We start from the raw sequence: 22,175 nt of genomic DNA, 5'->3' as shown, positions 1-22,175 counted from the left end.
AAAGTAGCTTTTCCCATTCAAACAATTTTTGATAAACTAGTAATCACCATATGTGATTGGAGCTCATTAAAATATAGGTACTTCAATTAAGGAACAAATTTATGCATAAATTTCTTCTAGATATGGATAAACAAGTAAAACATTTGATTCAAATTGAAATGACAAGAAAAGATGGCATTAGACTAAAACATTTCTATTGCATAATTGGATTATTTAGCATCATAGGCCTACAAGGAAAGCATGTTATTATTTTTAATGTTCATAAAAACTTTGAGAGACGATGCCTACAACACTATCAATAAATCCAATAATTTATGCCAGTGCCTTTATATCATCATTTTAGTAACTAAGAAAACAAATCAATCTTACGAGGAAACCTCTAGGTAGCGATGAAAAAAGAAAGAAAATAAAATAGTTCCATTCAGTCTCATCCATAAAATTGAATTCGGCAGCATAAGCTCTGTTCTCCTTTCCTCATTCTGTTTTCTTTTAGGACTAGTCAAAAGAAAAGATGGCATTCTATGATGTCTTAGTTGATATTTTAGCCTGGATGCACTTGGTACATTTCACGTGATAATGCATATTGTTTTCTATCAATGGATTTTCTAACGAAGACACCTATGCCTTGTTCATTGTCATCAATGAGTATATTAATTTTAGAAGCAATAGTTGTCCTGGTTCAAACAATGTCGTTCAAAATCTAGTTTAAGCCGGCCAAACTATATTGTTTAATGTTTGCAATCATTAAACAACACTACAGTTACTAGAAATTTAGAGGATGATCAACTTAAAAGAACACTCGTTTACAATTAGTATAGTAAAGCATGCATGATTTTCACATGGTACGGAGTATATCTGAGCTATGAAGGTGAGATCATTAACAAGCAAAAACAATGCACAAATTTAGTGAATTTTGATGCAAAACAATATAGATGTAAAGTAAAACACTCTTTGAATTAAAAGGGAAAGGTTCCTATAAAATAAATATTAAGATAAAATTGGACAATATGTACTCACAATTTACACACTTCACAATGATTTTTGGAGTGGCTCTCCATTCATGCTAAAAAAAAATCACAATAATTGTTTGCTAAGTAGGAGGTGAAAGATAAATTAATCCTTTTTTTTCTTTGTTTGAGCACAATTCTAATCGGTCAAATTTCTATTTTATGGTACAATTTCCTCACTTGATTTTATAAAAAACTGCACTGCCATCTTTAATTTCTTGCAAAAGCTATTTACTAACATTTTTGACCTTGTCTCGGAGGAATAGTACATGACAGAAGATACATAATTGGGTGTTTAGTTTGAAAAATATACTCTAGACAGAATTTTCCTTATTCACCATCACATTGATATTCTTTACTCTTTTTCTTATTTTGTCCTTTACGGCGCAGTTTCTTTATACTGGTTGCATATTTTAGACGCTGACTAGGTATCTGCTTTCCTTTTTTCCCTTTCCATGCTTTGACTCATATGGTGCATCTTAATCAACTTTAACAACAAATTACAAACAAAAATCAAAGCTGAGAAGTGCACTCAGTTTTCCTTTTTCGTAGGTGTGATTCACTTAGTGACAAAACAAGCTGATTGAATGGTTAAGCATGTGTCACCTTTGGGTTTCAATGTCTATGTTCTATGTATGTTTTATGAAGTTGTTGGGCACTTATATTAAGTGCAATTTATAGCTTACAATGCCTCTTCATATGGGCTGACTTCTCTCTAACTAGGTGTGATTTACTTGACTTAATCATTGATTGTATTTATTATTTCCTAAGCACTAAAAAGATATGTTTCTCTTAATCACATCTGCTATGCTTGCTCGTGGAATTTCAAACAGGACACAAGTGTGCTTCAGAGACTTAGTTTCCTATCTATTTATTTTCGAATATATTGTTTTTCAGCTCTAGTAAAAATTTATTCATCTTTGATCTTGGAAAAATTGTAATCACAAGAAATCTACAATAATTTGTTAGTAGAAAAACAAGACCAAGATATAATACCTTTACCACTTGTTTGGAAAACATTACTATGGATTTCAATTTGATACACAATTGATGAATTGATGACACAAATGGTTCTAAAGTAGTAAAAACATCAATTATATATATATAGTTGAAAACCTTGGACTTGGCAATGATTTGACTAACCCAAAAATTTAAAACTCAGGGCTCGCCCAAAAACTCGGGAAAAAATCAGCAATAACTAAACAAATTTATTGAAGATTTGAAAGTATTTAATTTTTTAAAATATTCTTAAACCCCTTAAAAGATTTAATATTATTAGTATTACTACAACATAATTTGAGTTAAATACATATCATCAATTATATTATTACTCTTAATATAATTATTCTAATTTTTGAGATTAATATTATTCTTTCCAACAATATTGATATTATCAACATAAATTTATTACTCCTAAATTCCTAATATTATTCTTCTTGAATGAATGATATGTATTATTAAAAATAAGAACTATACACCTATTATCAACATAAAAATAGGTGAAAATAATATTAATATTATTGAAAGGTGACATAAACATTGGATGAAACTTAGATTTATTCTTCTTCTCCCCAAACAAACATGGGATGAAGCTTCTTTTCTGAAATGTGGAACAATCGCGTCAAAATGGTGCCCTCCTGTCGCACAACTGTGCCCTCTTATTGCATTCAAAATCACATCAAAATGGTTTAAAAAATTTAGGGTTTTTTCTACCGAGTTTTTTTGGCTGATTTGAGCGATTTCCAACGACTTTTTACAATAAGAATAACTCATCATTGAGTTTATTGGCGAGTGACTCGCCGTCAGTTTTGGCACTTGCAAGTTACACAAGTTTTGAGTAATTTTTTCAACTTTGATACACACACATATATATCTCTATCTATATATATATCACAAATGATTCTAAGAATCTAAAGTAATAAAAACATCAAGTTCAAATTAGGTATATATATGTGTGTGTGTATATATACACAAAATGTATATATGTATGTATGTATATGCACACACACACACACACATATATGATGCAACCATAATCCGGAGGGTCCTCAAAGAGAACAGTCTAAATCATGCAACAAGGGTAACACAATGGAAGCAACAACAAAACATAGAGAGAATATTTATTCAAACGTCCGCAACATCATAGATTCACTATAAATCAGCCGACAACATCCGGTGTACATGCAGGCTAATAGGCCTAGAACAACTTACATTCTAGATTACAGTCCGTCTAGACCTCCAAGAGGTATCCAAATTACATAATATGAAATCATTCTCATACAATATTTCGCTTACCTCTAAGGATCAATTAAACATTGTCAATATCTTTTGGAACACATCTAGGTCGGCCACAAAAGATCGCATTCCCCGAAGACATGAAAATGAATTGTTTAAGATAGGTTGGACCCAAAGCGTGAAGATCACCTCCGCCAAAGACAATAACGAAGTGTGGACCACCAAGGAAGGTCGGCCAAGGGCCTAGGAACATTGTACGTGGTGCCAATTTGATCCGCAAGTCGAGAAATCGTTCTGCAAGAGAAGAAATCTCCAACTAGCCGTTAAGCTCAAAAATTGCTATGGAACCAAGAAAAAACCAATCTGGAAGCAATAACTTGCCGGAAAAGAGTCCAAATGAACTGGAAATCTAGAACAAGGAATACGCATACGTCTGGAAGCTAAGAACCTGATCCGCAATGGAAAATGAACAACTACTGGAGAATTCCGGAGGTAACACAGAAATTGCAACACGGAACAAGAACAAACTGAAAAGAAAATATATTTTTGGTTGATGCAAGAGTGCTCAATCGACCGGGGATGCTCCTGCATCAATATATATATATATATATATATACATATCTATACATATACATACATATACACATACATGTATGTATATGCATATGTATACATATATGTATCTATGTATATATATATATATATATATAATGTCCCCTTTTTAGCACGTTGTTGTTTGGATGGTTTAGCCTATTCCTGACCCTCGTAGGCAAACACAGATGATTAGAGGGTCCTTGACAGTGTTCAGTATGTTTTCTCCTTCATAGCTCGGTGTGGGTTCAGGTATGGCCTTCGTTAGACTCAGTTCTTCATACTTACTATTTATAGTAAGCCACCATTTCAATGGAGTCAACATTGCTATATTTAGTGTTGATCTCCATATTCAGTTGGGTTGGCGAATTTAGTAGCATTTAATGAGTTATTATCATTAGAGTTATTTTAATGATAATAAATTAAAATAAGGTTATATTATAAAGTAATAAAATGCATTTTTATAATCAATGGGGCCATGACCCTCAATTTAAGTGATTTAAAGTGTAATTGATTATTACCTTGGTGGGCACCCAAATATTAAATATTTCATAAAGTCATTGAGAAAACATTTTATACCATTTTTAATGGATTATTAAATGCTCAAGGAAGGGGGGTGACTTCTTAAGGAGATTATATATTAAGGCATTCAAATAAAAATATTATTCATTCACTTGAGCAATTGATATTTGTCATCTATGATCCGTGGGAAGAAGACAGGGGTTTTCTACCTTCAACAAGCCATTGGGAACAAAGACTCTCATTGGTTTGCCATCTTGAGGCTGTGAAATACGAGTTGAATCATTGCTTAATTGTGGACTTCATTCAAAGGTTCAATTTGTGCATATTGGTGAAAAATTCAAAGGTTTTACAAGGGTTTGATGTGCTGCTATAGTACCCGTGAACAGTGACGCTACAATAACATGAACAATGCATGCTACAATGGAATGCTTCTCTCTTGGCACCTATGTCTGGTCCATTCGTTTGTAATTTCCAGAATTATATTCGCTGTTGAAAAGTCTAGTGTTATGTTGTATAAACAACAATACCAAGTGCAATCATTCTCACTTTTCATTGCTGTTTCTGCTTCTCATAGTGTTAGCATGATTTGGAAGAAAGGCAATTCTACAAACATTTACCAAGCATCCTAACGACTACAATATTCATCTACAACAAAGGGACATTATTACAAACACTTAGAATGCATATTCAAGACTGAAATCTTCATCAACAACAATGGATAATTTGTCAAACAGTTAAAATGCGACCTTTAATCTATTGATTATCTCTTTTAAGCCTTTACAATACCAAAGCATACTCGGAATTTAGAAGATAAGATTACCAAAATTCTAGAAATGAAACAGCAAAGTAGATGACTGATAAACCATTTGATCTGCTATACTTATTAATGCCTCCACCTGGAAAATGTAGTACAAGAAGACTCCCACATGTCAATGTAGAAGCATGCACAAATGAACATTAAATGTATTCAATAAATATTTATTTTCAAACTTCTGATCTGCCAAGTGTTGGTCGAAAATTTTGTACACCTGGGGGATGTACAAAATTGTGGTTTCAGCCACAATGTGTGAGTATGATACTCTCCTAATTTAGGGAAGGTTCCCCCTATCTACAAACTAAACTAATCTAATATGGGTGGGGCATCAATCTTTCTTCTTCTTTCAAGAAAAACTATACTCTTTTCTCTTCATAGAAAAGTAATAGCAATTGGAAATATATAACAGCAAATACAGAAATGAGACTTTTTTGTAGGATTTTTGGAACATAAAGGGAAGCAAAGTTTCCATGAAGGCACAAAGACCTCCGTCATTTCCCTGGGACAGGAAAACAGAAAGAAAGCTCAAAGTCTTCAACTATTCTATTGTCCTATCAACCTTTGTAGATGATTTTCTAGTAACCAAACACAATATGTAGCAATTCAAAGTCTAACTACATGCTGCACTTCACCTTATATGCACAAGTCTTAAAAATAGAAGCACCACAAAGTCTACAAGCTATTTTCCCTCTTGAGCTTTCCGCACTAGCTTCAAATATGATTTGTAGCTCAAAGTCTACAAGATCAATTTTGAAAACCAAACATATAACTCTAAATACAATTAGCAGTTCAAAGTCTCCAAGATTGATTTTAAATCTCTCTTGAACAATAGTACAAAAATCACAATCAACTCCAGAAAATGTTGTCACATAACAAATTGAATTGGCACAAAGTCTCAACACAACTTGCCTCTTTTATTGAAAGCAATTTGATTTACATCTAAGCTCAAAGTCTTAGAGTGCACATACAAACTGACAGAATTTTGTTACATTGCCAAAAGATATAAATTACAATAGACCCCCTCAAATATTTATAGAAGAGGAGTCTTGAGAAAAAAGTGGGAGGATCCTAACTAACTTGAGAGATTCTCTCAACCACGAAAACTTATTCAATAACTAACTATGACTTATTCCAACAACAGTCCTAATTGAACACAACTTGTAGTTGCTTTACATGTAATTACAAAATTGCAAGTAATGAGTTAACTTGCAATTACAAAGTTATTTTTTTACATGTAACTTGTCAAAACAAAATTACGAATGCATAACTAAAAATATTCCATGTGTCTAAAGACACGACTCTAACTGCATCATCCTTTGTCTATGATGATCTTCATGTTGCTTCAGGATGCTAGAATTTGAAGTATTTTGGATTAGTGAAGACATCTTGAACCAGAATGAGAATTTGCATCCTTAATGATCTTTGTGTCCTTGTCCAATGAACTTCAACCTTATCTTCTTGCTTGGGGTAGTACTGGATTTTCAGGAGGGAAAGGGTTGCCTTCCTCTTTTCATGTTATGCCATCTTTGTCTTGAAAGCATTCTATGTTCTCAACCATGAATTGTTGTTGTATCTCTTCTTTGTATCATCCTCCAATCTTGAAATTTGCTTGCAAAATAAGGCCCATGCCTTAATTTATTGATTTGGTAGGTCGTGTGTGCAAACCGGACTGACAAGGGAAGAGATAAATTGATGCAAAAATGGGCTCACAAGTGAATTTCGGGTTTTGGAAGTTGCATTACATGTGTGGGAAAAACAAGAGTATTAACTTGCAATTGTGAGGAACAAACATGCAACTTCATATGCGTAATGGGTAAACACAAGTTTGCACTTGTAATTGGACCTTTAAAACTCATTTTCAAGTGTTTTTTGAGTGCATTTTAGACCAATGGCTGACTACAAGTGAAGACTTTAAATGGGAAGAATGAATGAAGGTGTGAAATGAGTGGATGAAATGGTGGAAATGGTATGTACGGATGATGGAAATGAATGAGTGAAAATGAAAAGATTTTGGGAAGATCATCTTTATGAAAATGGGAAGAACTTTCAAAATGTAATCTGGTTCTAAAAACTTGATTTTGAAAGGATGAATATTTTCCAATTTAGAAACTTGGAGTTTCACCAAAAGATGGTTAAGATTTTCCAACCAAAGGGGAAGATCAACTATTTTCATCTTACATGCAATCAGGTTTTTAAATCCTGAATGCAAGTAAAGAGGGAAAATGGGGAAGAACAATGCAATTCACAAATTGCTTTGCAAACTTGGAACAAAGGGGAAAAATCTCTCACAAGAGCAAAACAAAACTAACAACTATCATGAACAGAAAGAATCTGTTATAGACAAAAGAAGAAGATTCAAACCCTAGCCACGTTTTTAAGAAAACACCATATGCAGCAAAAACGACTATCAAAATGGCATGAGAATTGGTCAAATCTTCATCCAAACCCCACGCCTAGGTGAAAGAAACCAAAACGACTTAGGAAAGGCAAGATTTGTGGCATTTAAAGAAGAAAATCGTGGCATTTTTCAAAAACGTTTTTGCTATTAAAACACCATAAAACCAACGATAATGTCTTCCAAATGGTGTGAAGAGAGTTGAAAAATGCATGAAAATAGCAAGGAATCCAAAACGCCTTCCTCCTCCTTGAATTTCTCCACAAAAATCGTTAGAAATCTTCAACAAAATCCTCCAATATTGCTGGTCGGGTTTTTGGGAAAGAACAAGTTAAAAATTGCAAAAAGCACATGAAATCGGATTTCTTAAACCTTTTCACATCTTTAAAATGTTCACTTTTCCCCTCATAAGGAAAAATCGGTTTTTTGAGAGCAAACAAGAAGTTTAAAATACTTGTAATAGGGAAATAAAACTCCCATTACAAGTTTTAAACAACTCAACAAAAGACTAGTAAAGGGAAAATAAAATTTCTTTTACAAGTCACAAAAACAACTTAAAAATAAAACTTGTAATAGGGAAACAAAAGCCCTATTACAACTTAAAGTGACTTTATAAAACTTGTAATGGAGGAGAAAAACCCCTACCATAACTTAAGTGGAACTTTTAAAAAGAATTACAAGTTTTATTTTAACTTTATAATTTAAAGTTCACTTGTAATATGCCCAAAAAGTTCCTACAATGACTTAAAAGTCAAAAAGCAACAAGAGGGAAATAAAAAGTAAGTTACAAGTTCTAATTTCATAAAGTGCACTTGTAATTAACTAAAAATTTCCCTACAAAGACTAAAACAAAGGAAAACATTAGAACTTGCAACTCAAGGAAAATTTCCCACCTGCAATCAGGGAGAATAGACCCGAAATTGAAGGAAAGACATAGCAAACGAAACCAGAATGTGATGAAATTTGAAACATGGTTTGAGGATGGAATGAGGATTAAGATAGTCCAAGGACGAATAAAAATTATGCCTTGGGAAGCATGCCATAGAGTAAAATCTTCAACCTGTAGTGATTGTTTTGAAACCCGAAATTGAACAGAAAGCTAGGAAAAGGAAGACCCAAACTCACCAAAACTTGGACAGTGATGGCAAAGACACCCACCAATGATTTGACACTATCAAATGTGAGTTTTGTACCTCGTAAAACATGCCTTGAAGACAAAAATGACACTTTTTAGGCAAAATTTTGTAGGGGTTGTCACATTTTTGAAAATCCAAAAATGAGGACAACACCAAGAATAAACTTCAAAAAGCCTTGTGAAACAATTGATATTTTCTCCAATAAAGCTCAAATGTACTGTAGCATTTATTGTAGCGCAACACTGTTCATGCCACTGTAGCAGCCGACACAAATGTTGATATGCAAATGATTAACTCTATATTCTGGTCTTCAATGAAACGCTTATAAATTTCTAAATTTATTCACCAATAAAGAACAAACGTGACCTCTGAATAAAGCCACCAATATTTGCACAATCAAAGAGAGGCTACGTTCTCCAAGATTGAATTTACAGCGAAACCCTAGGTTTCTTCTTCAAAGCCAAAGCTTCTCCAGAAAAGACAAATGCTGAATGATTCAAGAATGTATGAAATGAAATTCAAATGCCCTTTTATAATGTTTAATTTGCATTTGTCTTCATCTTCTTTAATTTAATTTACTTTAATTTCATTTCTTTTCCCTCCTTTTTGGTGCACAATATTAAAATATAAAGTATACTTTATTATTCACTTATAACTCCCTTTTAAAATAAAGTCCACTTAATTTATTAATGATATGCACTTAATAATTAATATTTATTAAAGTATAACTTTAATAATAATTATAACATTAGAACTTCATCATTTTCTCAATTCTGTCTGAACCTGGGAGTTAACCAGCATATCCACTATGCATCCAACTACCTTACTAAAAATAGTAAGGGTTCCTCTCCAACAACCACTAACTTACTATAAATAGTGAGTCCCTCAAAATGGAACTAGAAACCTCTGAATAGCCTAGCCTCAGAATATACCAACAATCTGGAGAGCAAAACACTGTCATTTGCCACCTGAAGAGCTCCATAACGCCCAAACTAGACCCTCTAATCCACCATACTAGCCTACGAGGGTCAAATGATAGGCTAATCCTTTGAACTATGATGCTCACGAAAATGGGGACATTACAGTCCGCCCTCCTTGAAATTGCTTGTCCCCAAGCAATCTCCACTGCACAAAAACTCCACTCCTCAGGAGGCCCCAAAAGAGAACTGTGAAATGTCCCTCATATCTCCAACCAACTCCCGTAGCACTAGCAACCATAACTCCACAAAAATGGATGTCAAACCAACTGTCCATCTCATGTGCACAAGAGATGTGCATCGTAATTGAAACATGTACAAGTAGACCAAAGATGAACCCGTATGCTTTCTGTCCACTATACATGTTGCAATGCTCATTAGTAAGCCCTGTCTGAAATCCTGATGCACCAAAAAGATCCCAAACTCCACACTCAATGCTCATCTGAATGTTAGGATCCCAGACCATCCTATAAAATGCCCCATCCAAATCTTGTGGCATCAAAGTGATACCAATGTACCCCGTAACTAGGTCAATCCCGATAGAAGGAAGAAGCAATCCACTAGCCAAATCGATCCTTGGACCCATAGCTAGAATGGAAGTCCGCCATACACATTACCAATTGACTTCCCCGACGCAATTCTGGCATAACCTTCATCACGTTGAAAGTGGTGAAGCAACCCAATGGAATCCATCCAAACTCTAGTGTCATTCCTGTCATCGTCCGGACCCCAAAACAGTTTGAACTCACATCCATCTGTCATGCGGAGATAAGAACATATGGAAGCATTTGCTACACCACATCTCTCTCTGTCCTCTACTAAACCCTCATGGATGTGATAACTAACCCAACCATCATGCCTACGGACACCACAAACACCCTCTAACCATGTATTTGTATGAAATCTCTGTGATGCAGAAGTAGCAAACCCTGTTGGATACATAACAACATGATGGATAACTGACCGTTGTCCCTACAAGTAATCTCCCGCTAACAACAGATTCTAGTACTTGCAACCTCCAATTCCATCTTCTAAAGGTGGAAACTCTCCATCCCACAATGGATGGTATAAACCCTGAGCCACTCCATGTTGACACGTCATCAAATCCTCTGTGTATGGATCAAAGGAGAAGCGATGAGAACTCCTTACTATGCAATCAAGATAAAATGCACCAACCTCTGTCAATGGCTGACCGTCATAGTCCTGGGCAACACACTCCTCATCACTCCCACTACTCTCATCACTAGAATCAGTAGATGGCTCATGCCTCTAATCCTGCATAGTCTATCCATGTACCCAATAGCATACTCTCTAATGTAACTTTCCTGTAAATCAGACCTGTGTGATTCATGAATTGAGAATCCTTGCAAATAAACTGAATTGGCATCTTCAGAATAATCAAAAGACTAATCAACAATTTCAGATACAAAAAATATAGGGGACTCAAAACCCTCATTGGTTTCATATGGAACCCTTTCCTCATGTGCATGTCCTTCAACATGATCATCCTGCAACTCTAGCTCATAAAGTGGGTTAACATAGGATATCTCAACTTCTATCTCAAAAGTGGATTATCAAAAACATGAAAGTTACTTTCAGCATTTTGTTTAGGCCCATCACCCTCTTGTTCTAACTCTTCTTCATCTTCAAAAGGACTTAAGGACTTTCCCCCTTCAGCTGCCTTAGAAATTACAACTTCATCATCAACATGTAAATCTTCTAACGTCTGATTTGCAAAATCAGACTTACAATGACTTGAATCCACATCACATAATTCATTTTTAACACCCAAATCTTGAGTATCAATGTTATGGGACACCATACATCCATCATCTTCACGAGGAATGGCTGCCATCACATGAGTAAGATCGACATTATGATTGCTGTCATAAAACAAAAAATCAGGAGCTACATCATACTTATTTGTAGTGTCCTCAAAAGACTCAACCAAAACTTCATCCTCTGCTAACTGTCCATTGCCAAGTGCTGGTTCAAGGGGTGTCTTCATAGGAAAATTGAGTGTATCATGTTCCATAGTTTCTGCCCCATAGTTGCAAGGTAAATCTGCATGTGTATAAACCTACTTAATCTCAATTGCTTCATCATGGGATGCTCTTTGTCCTCCAAATGATGTGACTCATGAACCTGTTGACCTGTCTGAAACTGCATTGCTGCAAACTCCATATGGCCAACACAGAATAGAATAAACTAGCTGAGTATCCTATCCTCTCTTGAGATAAGGAAATCCCTAGTGCTATTTTCTACGTTTGATCAAAGGGGATAACCTCAAGGTTTCGTTTGTCAGGTCTTGACTGTGGGATTTCTTAGTAGTTTGATGTGTTTATGCTGGAAACACAAGGGGGACTTACGGTGAGATAGGCGATTGATAGATGAGTTCCCTGGAATCTTTATGATCTTTCTTATCAAATGATTTCAGTTGAGTTGATACTGTTTTCAATGGGCCTGCGGATTCTCTCTGATAAAAAAAAAGGGAAAAAGGAGGGAAGGATAGGGAGAGAGAGATACATTAAATATAAATTCTAACTAAGATAGCAGTTTCAGCAAACAGACGGACACCTCCAAATAACTAGACTAAGCATCACTAGCTACTTGAGCACAATGTTTACATAAATCTAGTGCAATCTTCAAAGGAAAATAGGATTTTCATGTTATCAACTACAACATCAGAACTTTTACATTCATAGTGAGTATTCAATAACCGAACTTAAGCATATAAAAGGTTCAGATTAACCATGCAGAGAGAAAGGCAATCAACCATTCCCCAATGATGTGAACTGCGACGATTCTGTCAGATGTTTGTTTGAAAATGCTATAGAAAAATGAAAGACATAACGAAATAATTTAAATGGTGAAGAAGGAGACCATGCACTCACAATGAAAAGAAAATAGCCTTAACTTTGCATTAATCCTGTGTAAATTTCACCAGAGCTTCAGCAACAATCCATGAACTTCTTACAAAAATGAGGGAAAACCAGTCCCTTAAATAGGCTCCAAAAAGGATGAATGGCCCAGATCTAATCTAAACAAGTGGCCCAGATTCATCCATAAAACATGGCTGCCCATACCCATAAATGGGAGGCAAATATCAACAACCACCCCAAAGGGAGCAATAACTACCTAAAAAGGTAATTGCAACATATCCAAAAATAATCCAAAAAGGTGCACACATAAAGTTTTGCATTTTTTGTTGACTTAGAAGTCAAATATCACCTTTTGGTGCAAAAGTGCACTTTAAGATTTTAGAGAGAAAAAACACTTTTAAGAAATCACTTTTCTTTTCCAACCTCACACTCCTTTTCTAGAAATTCATCTTCACCGTGCAAATATTCCTGCCATAGATCACGACCTGCCGTACGTTCATCACGAACATATTCTTGGAACTTGATGCATAATTGAAAAAGTAGACTGAACGGCGGCATAGGAGGATTACGAATTTTATACTACATGCCTTCAAGGTACTAGTTCATGTGTTTCAAACCATCCTTCCAGCTGGCGCGGTTACGCTCGAAACACAACATATCAGCATGGAACTGTCCAACAAAACTCAAGTCTTTAGTGGAATAGGTAATCCTATCCATTCCCAATCTTTCTTCCCAGTCCGGCTGGATTGCATCATTAGACAAGTCATTCTTCCATCCTGAAACCATCGATCGGAGGACTGTCTTACCTAGTTCTTGCATGTTTCCCAGAATCACCTCGCATGCGTCATTCTCTTTGTCAATGATTTCTCTGGTGTCATTTTTCATGGTGATAGTCCAGTACCATTCCTTAAGAGTGCTGATGTTATGAGGATCTAGGATGGCGGACAATGTAGGAATCTGCGCATGGGTCCAAAAAAGAGCTCTCATGAGGGGAAGGGTAGTGGCAGCCACTTCGTGCATTTGGAGGGATTCCCTCTTTACCTCTAATAGTCGGACCAGGGTGGTCTCTCGATGGTGAGCCATCTCTTTTACTTCCTCGAGGATTTGCTCTCCTCTCCCTTTGATGCCTTGTATCCATTGTCTGACGGCCTTTGCGGTATCCCGTACTCCTTCGAACTCTGTTGTGGTCCTTTGTGCCAATGCTGTTGGGGGAATGTGGGATTCAGAAGCATTGTGTAATGGTCTCAGGAGTTGATTAATGTATCCCTCGGCTTGCTCAGCAGGGGTTTGATACATATCCTTTTCAGCTGTTATCTTTTCAAGCTGCCTGAGTATATTCTGCACTGAATCTTTGAATTCTTCTTTTTCTTGCTCCTTAGTGGCTCGTCCAATGGAGACAGTTGTGATGCTATAATCCGCCAGTGTAATCTGATTTGTTGGCTTGTCCACAGGCGGGGCGGTGATGTGAAGAGTGCGGTTCCTTTAATCATCCTTAGTCATTCTAGAATATGCCTTGGGCTTTTTCTTTCCCTTAGCTTTAGCTTGGTCTATGTGCAAGAAGATGTCTTCTAGATCAATAGGTGGTTTGGTGGCGACCTTGCGTTGGGCTCTGGCAATCAACCATTCTTGAGGTACTGCCTGGGCTGATGATATGGTTAAGTCTACATTTTGTTCTTTGATGTTTTTAGCCGACTCATCACAGATTCGCAACTGTTCTGCTACAGGAGGGGTGGAAGAGGTGCCAAGTTCCTTGCTTGCAGCTGAATTTTCTCCTACTTCATTGAACAACTGTCTGGTATCTTCATGTGATGGTTGTCCTTTAGTCCTTTCGAGCTCGCAAGTCTCTTCTGTCCTTTGTTTTCCTTCGATAGTAGAGTCATCTTTAGTCGTATTGTGGAGCAGCAACTCATGGCAGCTCTGTTGAGTGGGTTCATGCACCTCTATCCCTTGAATGGATGGAATCTCTCCTTCCTCTATTTGGTTACCTGGTTCGGTTGATTCAATGCCTCTTAGCTCAGCTTCTAGCATTGATAGGGTTATAAGGTTAAGTTAAATTATTAATTTAACTTTAATATTTTAACATTATTTAAAATAAATCCTCTAGACCACATTAATCACCAAAATAACATCATCAAGTGCATTTACTGACATACTAAAAATAGTAACACTACCAATTAGCCAAGTTGGTGTCCAAACTAACACTTACTAAAAATAGTAGGTTTAGACAAACTACCCAAATTCACCCCAGTAAAGAGCATAATGCGAATCTCAATTGACTTAGCTCAATACAAAACCTATCAATGCCAAGTAAGTTAGATCAAACTGTCACCATGAGTCCCCTAACCCTAACTCATTAGCCTACGATAACCCGCTAAATAGGCTAACAATCATCATGCAAAAGTGCTCAGGAAGGGGACATTACAAATATTGATAAATATAACTGAAGCTATTTGATGTATTTCTATTTGGGAAGGAGAGTACTCAATTGTGCACATTATTGGGATTATGACATGCAACTTCTCTTATGAATATCTTGGTCACTGAGTTTTATATGTAACCTGCTATGCATCATTCATAATTGCTGATTAATGAACTTCTAGATTGGTATTTGTATCTCAATTTAACGCAAGCATTGCTGCTGTTATATTAAGGTTAGATATTGCATTTGTGTATTATTTGTAAACCATTTTTTTCCAGATCAGTTATTATATTAAATCTCTGTATTATCACCTGTTCCAATTATTCATTTGTAACTCATTCAGTTAATGAATACCAAATAGGATTACATGCATTATATAAGACTACTCATTCTAAATCCATCCAGAAAGGTTACACAAAACTTACAAATCGGAAAAGTTCTATAATGGAATGCAAGCAAACTATTTGATATGCTTGTTGCTTAAACTTGGGAAAGGTACAAAAAGTTTGGTATAGAACTCAGTAGGGGATCTTACTCAAGGCTGCTAATAATGCTCCACAAGTGATGAAGGACAAATAAAACCCATCACTGTGGATGGTGATGATGATCTTGTGAACCCTTTTGGCATATGTTCCATTCCAAGGAATCATGGATCCTTGGCAAGTGCCTTATCAAGTAAGAGTTTTTCCCTTTTGTTGTACCCATATAATTTATTACTTATTGTGTTATGTTGTAAACCAAAAGTTAATTGTTTCTCATTCATGAGACAAATTCTATGTATTAATTCAATCCTTGTGCTACACCTCTAGTTTTTGATCTTTGGTTTAAGTTGGAAAGAGTGAGCATTAATAAGGATTTAGAGTTTCTTATAAGAAAAAGTCTCTTGCAATTGAAATTTTAAAGAAAGAAATCTCTTACAATTGATTGCAAGTCAATTGTTCCCTAATTTCCTAAGGAATAACATAAGGGGACATTACAAGTGGTATCAGAGCATTGCCTTTTGTGGTTATATTGCATTGTTCCTAAAACGGGACATTACAACTCATGACACAAGTACCTAGAGATTTTGGTCAGACTTGCCAAACATGGTGAGACTTGGTAGGTAGACTTAGGGCATGTCCACATGTGGCTGCTTGGCTTATTTTGGCTAGAAGGCATTGCTCAATATTTTAAGGAGCAATTTGTGGAGCAGGTGGCCCCATGAACAAATTTTTTTCTGCTTATAATTAAGCAGTCAACTTAAATTTTTCTGTCACATAAATAATAAATTGTTTACATAGTATTAACATGATTATATGTGATATATTTTAGAGAGAAAAATTGTAAAAAATGGAGGCAAATAAATTTGTGCTGCCATGTGGCATTTTTTTTAATATGCAGTGGCTGCTTGTTTCCAGCCCCCCTCTTTTTTCCACAACTTATTTTCATTTTTTAAGCCATGGCTGCTCCACAAAAATAGGAAAAGATTCCAAATTATCCTTTTCCCATGATTAAAGATTTGTATGGGGACACTCTAACTGCTTATTTTTAAGCAGAAAATGGATTTCAGCAGTGGCATGGGGACATGGGGTTAGACAGGTCTATGAAAATAAAGAAAAAAGCATTAAAAATTGAAAATGTTTAAACATAAAAGTATGAAAGTTAAATGTTTTTTGAAAGGTTTCTGTCACGTCCCCTCCTTGATCGTCATATATATATCAATTATTATTATTAATTGATATAATAATTACCAAAGAATGATTATTCGAATATTATTTATTTAGTAAATATTACTATTGAGTTAATATTTATTAATGTTGAAATATTCAAATAAAAATAAATTAATATTATATTATAAACACAATTTATATATTTAAAATAATAAACATATAATTTATATATTCAATAACAAATGAACAGCGAATATTAGATGCTCATAACCCCAACCTCAGCAAAACAAATAGTCATTGATTATCGTGTCAATGCTATAGACGGAAGATAAAAGTCTTTGCTCAGAGTTGAAAAAACGATTATTATTATATGTATACTTTAGCAGTGATTAATATGTATTATGGAGCGATCAAGAATTATTATGAGGAGCGATTATTAGTTAAGTCAAGACTTTAATTTGTCTTCTACAAAAACTCAAACCATGCGGTAAAGTTAATACTTCATACAGATCGATTTATTTATGGAATGGTTTGATCATTATCTTTAGTGACTTTGTATTGGCATATGCAAGTAATGCAATTAAGACAAGGAGACAAGTGACTCAAGAAATAGATGGTTCGATTACCATAATGCACAGCAAATAGACTTCAGATCAGCGATTGTGGTAGATACAACAATTCCTTAACAAAGAAGCAAAGATTGATGAAAAACGATTTTAGTTTTTGGATGCTTTAATTAAACAATGGAGCATAGTAATTATTTTGAAGGAGAGAGAAATATCAAATGAATGTAAGAATTCATCTGAAGTAGCACCCGGTGCAAAGGATATAATGACTTAGTTAATTATAACTTGTTTGGAAATAATGGTAGGATGAGTGACTAGTTGCAAGAGGTGCGATTAATGCTTATGAAGAAAAATTAATAAAAAAATGGACATCAATTAATGAAAAGATATAGATTAATTACCAAAAGCTACATCGATAGCCATAATAGCAAGGAAGCGGAGTGATTAATAATTAACATAAGACGTCCTATTTGGAAAGAGATATATAATCCCAAAAGGCTATGTCCCTTCTGAGGGGAGGAGGATATAAAAAAAAAGATAGGATAGTGAAGAGAGGATATAAAAATATCCAGCAGTTCATCCGGTTACCACAGTTGGATCAGATTAGATCGGAACTGTTGTTGAATTACAGGCAGTTACATCCTTTGTTCTTGGTGGTACACAGAGGCATATGCTTAGTACGTATGCCTAACATATGAAGTCTGATAACGTCTTTAGGCAGAATTTTAATGATAATATTATATCATAGATTGAAATTACATATATATATTAAAGCGATACATAATATAATGATAGTGGCAGACCTGACCTGACATGCGTCAGATCTGTCTGCCATTACCAGCCACCAGCCACTAAACTTATTACTAACAAGTAATGTTTTAAGTAGTGGCAATATTGGTAATTTATATAATAGGATATTAGCTAATATATAAATGATTGGGAACATTATTTTATTTATTTATTTATGTATAAATATATACTCAAATCAGAATAAGGAATAATATAAGGATTGTAAATATGGATATTGATAATAATAAATATTAATATCATAATTATAATTAATACAGTACCTTTAGAAATTAGTAGCATTTCATATAGCTAGTAATTAATAAATACATAAATGATTTATAAATGAATCAAAACAGGATTAATTATTTAGTATGGTAGGTTAGCAAGTACTTGATAGACTAAAGAAAGATAGTACATCACAGATTGGATTGATGTTAAGATAGACTTGACTCTTAATCAAGTTAGTATAAGTCATAAGTAATTTGAAAATAGATTAATTATGGTTAAAATTTACCAAACCCTAGTAGGGGACATTACAAGTGGTATCAGAGCATAATCCTGCCATCCTGTGGGGCAAAATTACAACATTACTCTTTAATATGTGTGTACTTCTCAAATGAGAAACACCAAATTTATTCTTCATGTATGTTCCTTACCTAGTGGGTATCCATAGGTGTATGGCTCATGTCATATAGGTTTCATATGTTTCAAGTTCTATGTACTTATGTACATGCTTTCTGCTTTAAAGTCAATTTGCGTGAATGCTTATGTATGCGCTTAGTGCCTTGTATTTATGTGCTTTACATGTATACTTCATACTACGTGTGTATTCAATTGAAAGCTTCTTGCCCTAAGTAAATAATTGACAATGTAATTAAAATAGTGCCGTATTAAATTGAATTCTTAACCTAAAGATTTCAGTGATTTAATTCTTCAACTTTCTCTAATGCTTGCAAAGATAGGGAGTGTGTGGGGGAAAGGTAGAGTAAATCGGTCACATGGTGAAAATGTCCCAAGACGGGTAGCAAACCTTGAGGGAGCCGCATGTAGACTGTGTCATGCGCCCTTGGCACAATAAATCTTCCATCTCGTAAGGTTTAGCAGAATAGGGAAGAGGAGTTTCATGAAATCTATGGGAAGTGAATCAAATAACAAATTAATATTATGTTATGATATGTGGTTCTACTTTTGATTGATCTAGACTAGTCCCAAAGATATGAATTGATTGGCAAACATGGATCAATCTAATATGCTTTAAACTACATACTTACTCAAGTGTACTCTTCATATGTGTACTTGTGATTCCCTCACACTTGTTTACTCCATAAGGCATAAGGACATTTCTTATGTATGCATAATACCTGTTGGTGTGTATTAGAGTGTATTGTTCATTCTTTACGTTCTTGATGTGCATTCATGTACTTCATTTATGACTTGCAACCATTCAATGAGCATTTGTTTCATATGCTTTAAAAATGTTTGTATGCCCTGAATAAATGCTCATATATTTGTATGTATACTCCATGTCCTATATGCTATATGTATGTTCATATGAGTGTTTCAAAATTCATACCTTGTGTATTCATATGTATGATTATAACATAAGTGTTTTCATGTGTATGACTTAGACCATGTGTATATTCATGCCTCACAATGTATATGTTTCATGTTCTACCATGTGTATGAATGCATATGTATATGCCTAATATCTTGCTCATATCTATGTGTTGTACATGTATAATTTATACTTATGTGCTTTCATGTGAATGCCACTTATTTTAAGTATATTCATGTGTATTCTCTATGCCCTATGTGTATACTTTATGTTTTATGTGTGTACTTATTGCCTTAAGTGTATACTTCATGCTTTAAGTGTATTCACGGGCATTATGTATATGTTTCATGTATATTTATAGATAATTATGTGTTTTATATATTATTAATCATTATTCCATAGATTGTAGGGATTCAATTCTTCTTCTTTCTCTAATACTTACAGAGATAGGGAGTGTGTGGAGGGGAGAGGCCAAACAAACCGGTCACATGACGATAATATCCCAGATGGGTAGGAAACCTTGCGGGAGCCGCATGTAGACTATGTCATGCGCCCTTGGCACAATAAATCTACCATCTTGTAAGGTAGAAGAGAATGAGGAAGAGGAGACTCGTGCAATCTAAGAGAGCTAAGCATACAACAAATTATCAACTATTCACCATATTTGATAATATTTTAACCTTTCATTATGGGTGTCTTGTATGGATGTTTATGAGAATGCTCAATGTTGTCATGTTTTCAGCATGTATGCTTCAAGTACTCTTTGATTATATATTACGTATATTCATGTGTTTGCCTCATGTCTGATATGCTTTCAGCATGTATGCTTCAAGTACTCTTTGATAATATACTACGTATATTCATGTGTTTGCCTCATGTCTGATACGCTTTCAGCATGTATACCTTGTGTCTTTATGTGTGCCTTATGACTGATGTGTGTTTAGCGTGTTCACTCCATGACTGCCTTTCTTATACATACGTGGTACCTTATGTGTATTTGTGTACTGCTTCAAGCCTTACATGTCTTATGTACATACTTCGTGCCTCAATGTATTTGCATATTACTTTGTGCTCCATGTCATACATCTATGCTCCATGCCTTATGTATATTACTTCATACTTACATGTGTGCTACTTCATACGTCATCCTTTGTACACATGTCTGACGTGTATTTAAGTGCATTGCTTCATGCTTATGTGTCTGTCGTGTATTTATTGCTTCATGCCCGACATGAATACTTCATGCCTTACATGCATTTATATGTCTACATGTTTTATTCATGCCTTGAATGTATTCTTGTGGATGATTCACCTATATTTCCATATATGATTCATACATGTGTTTAGGTATATATTCCATGCTTAAGTGAATTTATATGTGCTATATGCATTCACTTCTTGACTTAAGTGAATTCCTAGGTGAACTCCATGTTACTTAAGAAAATTCAAGTGTATACTCCATACTTTATGTACTACATGTATTTCACACATGCTGCATGCCTTAATTGTAACCATGTGTATTATGTATGTGTTGACGTGGATGAAATCGCATTGCTGCAAACTCCATACGGCCAACGCAGAATAGAATAGCCGACTGATTATCCTACTCTCTCTTGAGATAAGGAAGTCTCTAATGCTGTTTTCTAAGTTTGATCAAAGGAGACTACCTCAAGGTTTCTTTTGTCAGGTCTTGACTGCGGGATCTCTCAGTGGCTTGATGTGTTTATGCTGGAAACACAAGGGGACTTACGATTTGCAACAAGCTAGTCTGCTGTGATTCTCGAATTACGCAATAAAGAGCAAAAGGAAAGGTTTAGGAGATCTAAAACTAGCAACACGGGTATGCGGGTAGACGGATTCCACATAACCAATTCCTGCTTGGCCAGAATGGCTCACAACCTTGCAGGAACGGTGCAATCTTCAAAGGAACTTGGAAGATTTTCAGATTGGAGATGCACGGCTAAGCACCCAATTCTGGCGCAGCTCAGACGGACACCTGCAATTGAACTAAGCACAATCGAAGGCTCAGGTTAACCACACAAAAGGATACACAATCAGTATATCCTCAGTGGTATGAGCCCGAATCTATCAAATACCTGCACACCCAAAACATAAAGATCTATCTAAAATGCTGAAAGAAACCATGCAAACAGGATGAAAACAAGACAATAAACACCAAATCAATGTTCATATATTGATCTCAACTGCCTATTACAACAATTCCTGCAACATCTCTATGCTACTGCTAAGATCTAACCTATTCTAACTCTAAAATCTAACTATCTAGCAATTTCTAACAATCTCTAACAATCTCTCAATCTCTAACAATCTAACCCTTTACAGAAGAAAGGCCTCTGCCTTTTATAGATATTACAATTTTGAATCAGAGGCCAGGATGGACTGCATCCAAGGGTCCTGATCTGCCTTCCAGAAGCTGACAGCCTTGACCAATGCCGAATTAATTCTCAGTTATCCAACCAGCAACTATCTCAACTACCTGCCACTATTTGGCTTTATTTCGGGTCTATCCAATCTTCTTGGTGGTTGGGAATAGTTATCCACAAAAATATCTTGCACGGGACCCATAGGCAGTTTACAATAAAGCAATTTCAGCTTTAAAACTGAATTTCTGGACTTA

General features: G+C 35.1%; 1 protein-coding gene across 1 annotated transcript in view; it reads right to left on the bottom strand.

Annotated features, from left to right (window-relative positions):
• Positions 1 to 22,175, bottom strand: part of LOC131061847 (phototropin-2) — a 446,814-nt gene that overhangs the window by 5,156 nt on the left and 419,483 nt on the right. The window lies entirely within an intron of this gene.

The sequence above is a fragment of the Cryptomeria japonica genome, chromosome 4 (assembly GCF_030272615.1).
Source record: "Cryptomeria japonica chromosome 4, Sugi_1.0, whole genome shotgun sequence".
In the NCBI taxonomy this organism is placed as follows: domain Eukaryota; kingdom Viridiplantae; phylum Streptophyta; class Pinopsida; order Cupressales; family Cupressaceae; genus Cryptomeria; species Cryptomeria japonica.
This window is presented reverse-complemented; position numbering and strand designations above follow the sequence as displayed.